Raw genomic sequence first — 9,210 nt, 5'->3', positions numbered from 1 at the left:
GGGTTTCAAATTATACATAATATAACCAAGTAATCATAGTAGTCTGAATTACACATAATAAACCCAGTAGTCCTAGTAGTACGAATCACACACAATAAATCCAGTAATCTTAGTATTCCGATTACACACAATAAACCCAATAATCCTAGTATCTTAGATAAAGCCCACACCTGTCGTGCTGGATGACAATAAAAAACTCATGGTTTATCGATTCCTCCTGATCACCACAACGTGAGCAAAATATATCTCCTTGTATTCCTCTTGCATTTAGGTTCTTCATGACCGCTATACATCCTGAAAGTAGTCGCCATAAGAAATGCATTATCTTCGGAGGACACTTCAAATTCCAGCAGTAGGCTTTAAGAACATCAACTGTGGGTCCATAAAATTCTGGTGGTTTTTCCTTATCTGGATAGACTCTTTCCACTTGATACCCAGATTGTACCGTATATTTTCCATTGTTAGTAAAATGCCATCCAAACTTATCATCCATCTGATTTGTACTCAAGGGAATACTTGTAATGATCTTAATATCCTCCAGGGCAACCAAAGTGCTTATAGCCTGTAAAAAATACTATCTTATTATTTTATCGATTTGTGACATATTTTGAACCGGCCTAATTCGGGACCGAAGAAATTTATTATTTTATAGAGATTTTATATTTATCTAGTATTAATTTATAGAGTAATTATTGTACTAGTTTGATTAGTAGTACCCATAAACTTTTATTTTTGCGAAATAATCTACTTTTTATGAAGATATTGTTCGGATAATACCACTACAATCATATTTACGACCATTTCAAATTCCTAATATACTACAGATCCATAAACATAGCTTAAACCTAAATACAGTTTTCAAAAAAAAAATCAGCCTCTCTCTAAATTACTATCTACTCTTACATTATTTACATTACCCATGATATATATTTCATTTTAATGATATTCTATAAAAAAATTATCAAAAACGGCTATAAAAACAACACGAAACACAAAAACATAGTGGTGAAAAACGTTTTCATTCTTTTAGAATTAACATCAAATCTTATTTTTTTTATATTGCCCATGATAGAAACTTATTTTAATGATATTTATAAAAAAATCGTAAAAAATGGACATAAATTACCTCTATTTTGAATTTTAAAACTCATTAATGGAGGATGAAAGGTGGAGCACGATGGGGAAGAAGAAAGAAAAGGAAATTAGTGTGATTCTATTGGTTAAAGTTTTCTTGTGGGGTCAAATAGTTTACATTTATGGTGAGTTTATTAAAATGAATAATTTAATATATTAATGAGATGGAAAGTGAAGTGTAATATATATAGTAAATAAATAGAAGGTTAGTATAGGGATTGCAATGATAAATGGGTAGTGGGAATAGAGAGGAGACAAGGAGAATGGTTTTTTTATGATAAGGATATATTGAGTTAAAGTCCCGCCGGAGGGGGGGAGCTGTATAACGACGCTGCACTTAGATTTCTTTTTGTTTTGTTTGTTAATTTTTTTGTCGCAAAAAGAATAGGGCAATTAGTTAGGGCATGACTAGATAGCGGTTGCCAATACAAATGCTTGAATCTACATATGCTAGTGGTTCAATTTCAAACGTTATTAGAGCTCCGATTGGCATTGAAATTGAAATGGCTTAGCGATTTTACTTGTTTTGCTTGTGTGGACGGTTTGGTTAATTAGTCTTATAAATTGGTTTGGTTTATATACGTCATCATTAGAGCAGCATTAAAGCTGTCTCTTAAATAGGTTTTTTAGTATAATTGTGATTTAAAAAAAAAAGTAATTACCACAAGAGATGTCTCCTAATTACCACAAGAGACGTCTCGTCTCCTAATTAAGGTGTGGAAGAGCCGTCTCTTCTCTTCATCTCTCCGTCTCTATCTCTTCCTCTCTATCTCTTCCTCCCTGTCTCTCTCCTCTCTGTCTCTCTCCCGATGATGAATCCACAAGGCCATCTCGAACCTGATTCCGAACCTCCTCCGACGATTCCTTCGAGTCGGTGGGTGTTGAGATGAGGAATGGTGAAGAAACTAAATGTGTTTTCCCCATGACGAGTCTCCAGATCGGGTAATTTCTCTTCACTCAATTCATCACCATGTCCGTTTCTCTGCAGTTTATTGTCTATGAATGGAATTATGCCACAACCTGTTTTTTTAGAGGGACTATATTAGTTTCCTTGTTCTGTCTTTGCTTTTTTCATTACAATATAATAAGTCTTGTTTCAGCCATTGTTGAAACCTTTAAAGGAAACTACCTTGTCCTTCCTGACAAAACAAGTTCTCTTTTGATTTTGTGTCTTTTGACAATTTAAATGAAAGCTCTGTGTTGAAAGCTCTTGCGTTTTTTGTTATTGTTCATATCGAGTGCCTGTAGGATTCTGATGCCAGGATTTATATTCCTTTCCTGAGTCTGAAGTAGTATCAATTCTTGGTATGAACATCTCCCTGTGAAGTGAATTATAGTTTGAACCAGCACCTTTGTTCTAGCAATTCTCTTGTCTACTTTCATGATATTTTTTTCTCTGTGGAAAGGCAATAAGGTTGCGTGTGTGATTGTTCTGAATCTCAATGTGTGTGTTGCCTTCTTTTTCTCATAAAAGCTCTTAATCTGGTAATAGTTAAGTGTCTGTTACATAGATTGTCACATTTTATTTGCCTGATGTTCTCTGCTTATCTGGCTTTTCTTTGGTTTCAGAGACTTGCAATCATATCTTTCTGATCTCAGTATTTTCATGGCCAATAAAAGCAAGAAGATTTACATATTGGTAGACAACCGGCCATGGTTGAATCCTGGCACCCGATCTGCTCACTTCTGGAAACTTATGGTTACAAAGGTTGTAAAAATTGCTTCCAAATACATTTTCTTATCGTCGCTTCAGATGAAAAACCTGATGGAACTGACTAACCCCCTCTATCTTTGTTTGCAGTCCAGACTCTCTTTGACTCGCGTTGATCGACGCCACAACCTTTTCCAAGAACAAAAATACCTGCAAAGAAACTGCAAAGCTCTTTGTATCTAAACAAGCAGCTGCACAAGACATTGTACTGTTTCATCGTGTTTGAAGTTGAGTGGGAGAATGTGAGGGGTATCAATTACCTGAATGAGCTACAGGTACTTCCCTTGCAATTCTCCACTGTTTTGCTTTTATTGTTTCTTACGTTTATATATATCTTTATGCAGACAGACACCTCTCTTGCTATTGAAGCTAAGTTGATGCGAAGGTGGGAGTTCGAGAGCAGCTGCACAAGACATTGTACGGTTTCATCGTGCTTGAAGTTGAGTGGGACAATGTGAGGGGTATCAATTACCTGAATGAGCTACATGTATTTCCCTTGCAATTCTCCACTGTTTTGCTTTTATTGTTTCTTACGTTTATCTATATCTTTATGCAGACAGACACCTCTCTTGCTATTGAAGCTAAGTTGATATGAAGGTGGGAGTTCGAGAGCATCGACCAAGCTGTAACGAATATGTCTCAGTGGTTCTCTGGATCAAAATCAGAAAGATCTTGCTTGATGGAATATCTTGATACAACTAAAGGTATTATTCCCTTTTCACTAATGGCTTATCGTTCTCTAGATCAAGTAAGCTTACACAATATTGTTCCCTTGTAATCTTCTCTATATTAAGTTTTGGTAAAACCAAACAATTTGATCACAAATTTTCTTTTTCTCTCATTCTTTCTATAAAGTCATATTCTCTTTTCTCATTCTCTATATAAAGGGTTAAATCATTTTCTATATAAACCGAATAATTTTTTTTTAAGAACTCTTAATTAAGGGAGTATCATTGGAGCATATAAATGTTGATGTCTCTTAACTAAGTTCTTAAGTAACATTTATTATTAAAAAAAATCATTAAGAGACCCTAATGGGGTTGTAAGGTTAATCATGCTCTTAGTGCTTTAAAAGGAGGCAGTAAGGCTTCAGAATGGTGATGTGGTTTGTCTATGTGCTAGCCAAAGTGAACTTGGTAGAGTGAGCATCTGCTGTTAAGCTCTGCCAGTTAGTGTTATCTTGACTCATGTCGGATCTAGGTTTTGTTGTTGAACGTCGTTGCTTAGACTTTCAAGGCAACCTTCGACGCAGCCTCTACTATCTGCTTAGATGAATGATTCTTTGTTTGTTTTACGAGAGGAAATAACTTTCTTTTGCTACATAAGCATTTGTTAAATCTTTTTCTTGTATCTCCTTTTGACTCGTTTATGGCTTCGGCTTTATTCGATTCTAAGTTATTATCGTTACTTTTACATTCTAATGCTAGCAAACAGATGTGTTTGAGTCTTAATTGTCTTTATTTCCATGTTTTGTTTTTCTTGATGTGGACTAATCGTTTCAGATCTTTCGATCTATTAAAGAAAATTGTAACTCGTGAACTTTCATTTCTTTAAATAAAATTACAATTTAGCAACAAAAATTCAATTTATCATTATTTGATGCTATTGGCTTAGACTTCAAATTAGTCAAGTCTCTTCTAGTAATCCGCGATGAAAATACAAGATGCATCGTTGTATTGATCTCCTACCGATGAAATAATTTAGTAGGATAGACACGTTGAGAATGTCCTAAAATCATTTTGTACTTACCCTTGTTAAAGTCGTAGTATCGAGGTTCGACAATCGTATAAAATAAGGTGGTTATAATGTTTTGTTCAAAACCGCTTATAATCTATAGATTGAGAATCTATTACTAATTTTATATCATCTTACATCACACACCTAAGCAAACTAGTTTAATGATTATGGTTTTGGAAGTAATATAATACATAAGATATATTATACTAAAGCAAGTGATAATTATAATAGTTATAATTATCTTAATGAAAAGATGAACGTGTATGTGCATGGGCTTTAGCCCACCAGCCCTTAATTGGACTAGGTTAATCACGTTGCCATGTTAATTATATATATACATGGTGCTGTCTTTTCATTAATGATGACGGATACAACTAAAACCCTAAGGCGACCAGAGACAAAATGTTTGTCTGGTTTGACGGCACTAACATCCCGTTGTGATCTAGTTTGTGTGCGTGTGGATACCGATAGAGGCACGCCGTTTGAAATGCTAGAAAACCTCAGTTTGGTTTATTCATCTTTCCGCTGCAAAACTTTCAGGTATATTTGAAATCCTAGATCTAGATTTATTTCATTATTGACATGAGATTCTAGGCAAATTGAATTCATAGGTTGATTTATAAATTGTTATAAACCGGTTTGAATTCCAACAGTGGTATCAGAGCCTACTTAATACTGAAATTGAATCTTATTTAATTTATATATTGATATAGATAAATAATTTTGTTCGATCTTGTTTAAATTGTTAATCAACCGAGCCTGTGATAATCGTAAGTTGACGAAGATGTTCATCAATTTCCAAAATAAAGATATGGGTATATTAGATATACATGTATTTTAGAAAGGTCCATATCTTAATTTTGATATTGTATATTACGATTACCAAATACCAACGTATAAGTTAACCGCATGCATATAATAATAATTACACACGCATGTGATTCGTAGTGTAGTTTGAATATGTGTAATAGTGATTACGCATGCATATGTTCATAAGGTGATTGCATATTTGATTTAAAAGTCAACATATATTATAGTAATATTTGGTCGTTGATTTTTGAATAGTTTATTATGCATATTCATTCAATGTGAATCGTATAATATAAGGTAATCGTGTATTATTGTAATACATAAAGTGATTCTATAATTAATTTGCATGTGAAACCGATTGAATCAAGTGTTTGGTTTGATTGGCTTAATACAATTGGTTTGGTCCGATTGGTTTGGTCGTTTGATTAGATTTTAATTAGATTAAATTATAAAATCAAATATATAAATAATTAATTATTTTAATTAGATTAAATTAATTAAATTATTTAATTCAATTAAAATACATATAAGATATGTATTAGTTATATTTATATTTATATTAGATATAAATTTTAAATATAAGTTAAAATTGAATTAAAATTTGTTCCTCAATTAATTTCAAGTACTTTTGATGTCTACCCAATCTTATCAACTATCAAGACTTGTTTCGTTGTAAGATGGGCTTGCCAAAGCAAGGTGTCTGCAATTAGATAAGTGAGGTAGATGGTAACGGTTACCATATGAATAGAAGACTGGTTTACTTGACTAGACTATCAAAACGGTTTTGGGCTTAGAGACATATGTTGGACAAGACATGAGATGTCGTCTGACAACCAAGAATTATATTGGATATAATTAGTAAAGTGTTGCTTACCTAAATAGCTAAACATTTGGGCGATGAGCCAAAGCTCGCTCGGTTTTGAGTGAAATATGGATCTTGGATATTATATTCATTTGAGGAAAGTGTTTTGAATATAATATGAGTTTTCTTAATTATTGAGATTTCTCTAATTCCTGAACATCATATTAATATTTGCTATTCTTCTATTCCAGCAATGTTAACTCCTCACAACCCATTTTCATTCCAATATGCCATTGAGAATGACAAATTGAATGGATCAAATTTCCTCCAATGGTATCGAAACCAGAGAATTGTTCTCAAACAAGAGTTTAAACCCTACTTGGAAGATCTGAAAAAGGAAAAAGACTTTTGAAACATCGTCTAGGCGTATTTATGTTATAGAAGTAAATGTTACTACTTCTGGTTCTACTTCTTGGGTATTGGATACCGGCTGTGGTGCTCATATTTGTACGAGTATGAATGGCTTAAGAAATAGGAGAATTTTGGAGAAAGGACAAGTGGACCTACGCGTGGGAAATGGAGTAAGAGTTGATGCATTAGCCGTGGGAACATTTCACTTGTCTTTACCTTCAGGCTTGGTTTTAGAACTTAAGAATTGCTACTATGTACCTACTTTAAGTAGGAATATTATTTCTATTCCTTGTTTGGATTTGGAAGGATTTCAGTTTTCGATCAAAAACAAGTGTTGTTCCTTTGATCGTAATGATATCTTTTATGGTAGCGGTCCATTGGAGAATGGACTTTATATTCTAGACCAAAGCGTGCCTGTCTATAATATCAGTACCAAAAGATTCAAGTCTAACGGCACAAATCAGACTTTTCTTTGGCATTGTCGTTTGGGCCACATAAATGAGAAACACATTAAAAAGCTTCATAGTGATGGACTTTTGAGCTCATTTGATTATGAATCATATGAAAAATGTGAATCTTGTTTATTAGGTAAAATGGCTAAGGCTCCTTTTACTGGACACGGTGAAAGAGCCAAAGACTTGTTGGAACTTATACATACTGATGTATGTGGACCAATGAGTATAAATGCTAGAGGAAACTATCAGTACTTCATTATATTTACTGACGACTTCAGTAGATATGGTTATGTTTATCTAATGAAACATAAGTCTGAATCTTTTGAAAAGTTCAAAGAATTTCAGAATGAAGTACAAAATCAGCTTGCCAAGAAAATAAAAGCTCTTCGATCTGATCGAGCAGGAGAATGTTTGAGTCAAGCGTTTAATGATCATCTGAGAGAATGTGGAATTGTTTCACAACTCACTCCTCCTGGAACACCACAATGGAATGGTGTGTCCGAAAAGAGAAATTGAACTTTATTAGATATGGTTCGATCTATGATGAGTCATGCAGATCTTCCACCATCCTTTTGGGGATACGCTCTAGAAACGTCTACGTTTACGCTGAATAGATGTCCATCAAAATCAGTTGAGAAGACTCCATATGAGATGTGGACTGGAAAGGTTCCAAATTTGTCTTTTCTGAAAATTTGAGGTTCTAATGCTTATGTCAAACATATGTTTACTGATAACCTTGGACCTAAATCTGATGAATGCTACTTCATTGGTTGTCCTAAATAAACAAAAGGTTATTACTTTTACTACCCCACTGAAAACAAAGTGTTTGTTGCTCATAGTGGTGTTTTTCTTGAGAGAGATTTTTTTTCTAAGAAGAACAGTGGGAGTAAAGTACAACTCGAAGAAGTTCGAGAAACACAGGAGATGGTTTCATCATCTTAGGAAGATGATCAATTAGATTTACGAAGAGTCGTAGAATCTACACTTGTGAAACCTGAAGTGCGTAGGTCCGAAAGTACACGTCACAAACCTGATATATATGAGGTTTGGGTGACGGATCATCATGATCTATTGATAATAGAGAGTGATGAACCTACGTCCTTTGATGAAGCTATGATGGGCCCTGACTCCAATATATTGCTTGAAGCAAGCATCTCGGAGTTGGAATATTCATTTTAAAGAGGCAATCAAAGAGTTTGATTTCATTAGAAATAAAGAAGAACCTTGCGTTTACAAGAAGACTAGTGGGAGCGCAGTTTTCCTTGGTGTTGTATGTAGATGACATACTTTGAGGTTGTTTCCTAATGAAAGACATGGAAAAAGCTACATATATCCTTGGAATAAGAATCTATAGAGATAGATTAAATAAGACTATTGGATTATGTCAAGATACTCATATCGATAAGGTCTTACATGGATTCAAAATGCATGATTCCAAGAAAGGCTTTTTGCCAATGTCTCATGGCATAACTCTTAGCAAGACTCAGTGTCCTGCGACACAGGATGAGCGAGAGCGCATGAGTAAAATCCCATATGCTTCTGCTAAAGGATCTATCATGTATGCCATGATCTGTACTCGTCCAGATGTTGCATGTGCTTTGAGCATGACGAGTCGATACCAATCTGAACTAGGTGAAAGTCACTGGACAATAGTCAAGAATATCCTCAAGTATTTGAGAAATACTAAGGATAAATTCTTGGTCTATGGAGGAATTAATGAGCTTGTTGTAAGTGGTTACATCGATGCCAGTTTTTCAGACTGACAAAGATGATTTTCGATCACAAGTTGGTTTCATCTTTTGTCTTAATAGAGAGTGGTGATTTGGAAGGGTTCCAAGCAAAGCACCATAGAATAGTTTGAATGGATGCAAATGTTGTTGATCCATTGACCAAGCCTCTTCCATGGTCTAAGTATAAGAGTTATACTGCAGCCATTGATATTAAATATTCAAGTTAGTTTTTATTTTCTTGTTATGACTGGTCCTTCTAAGTTTGTTTATTTCATCAGTAGTAGTAAATGGATTTATCGTATATCTCTTTTTTTCATACAGATGATTATGTTAGAAGGCGCAAAGGCAACCACTGAAACTGTTGATGCGTTGAGGAGTGGAGCTTCTGCAATGAGACTTGATCATGAAACCCTATAAGTG

At 34.2% G+C, this 9,210-nt stretch overlaps 1 long non-coding RNA gene across 3 annotated transcripts; it reads left to right on the top strand.

Moving 5' to 3' along the window:
• The first annotated feature begins 1,847 nt into the window (after nucleotides 1–1,847).
• On the top strand, nucleotides 1,848–4,321 carry LOC106315783. Of its 3 annotated transcripts, XR_001264652.1 has the most exons (6): nucleotides 1,848–2,076; nucleotides 2,704–2,842; nucleotides 2,936–3,120; nucleotides 3,190–3,332; nucleotides 3,402–3,549; nucleotides 3,910–4,321. It is a non-coding gene; the product is annotated as an uncharacterized LOC106315783 (long non-coding RNA). The 3 variants fall into 3 exon arrangements; XR_001264653.1 differs by having other exon boundaries at nucleotides 2,941–3,120; nucleotides 3,402–4,321; XR_001264651.1 differs by having other exon boundaries at nucleotides 1,850–2,076; nucleotides 3,402–4,321.
• Nucleotides 4,322–9,210: the final 4,889 nt, after the last annotated feature.

This window comes from Brassica oleracea, chromosome C9 (genome assembly GCF_000695525.1).
Source record: "Brassica oleracea var. oleracea cultivar TO1000 chromosome C9, BOL, whole genome shotgun sequence".
In the NCBI taxonomy this organism is placed as follows: domain Eukaryota; kingdom Viridiplantae; phylum Streptophyta; class Magnoliopsida; order Brassicales; family Brassicaceae; genus Brassica; species Brassica oleracea.
Note: the sequence above shows the minus strand (reverse complement) of the source record. Positions and strands in the feature narration are given on the sequence as shown.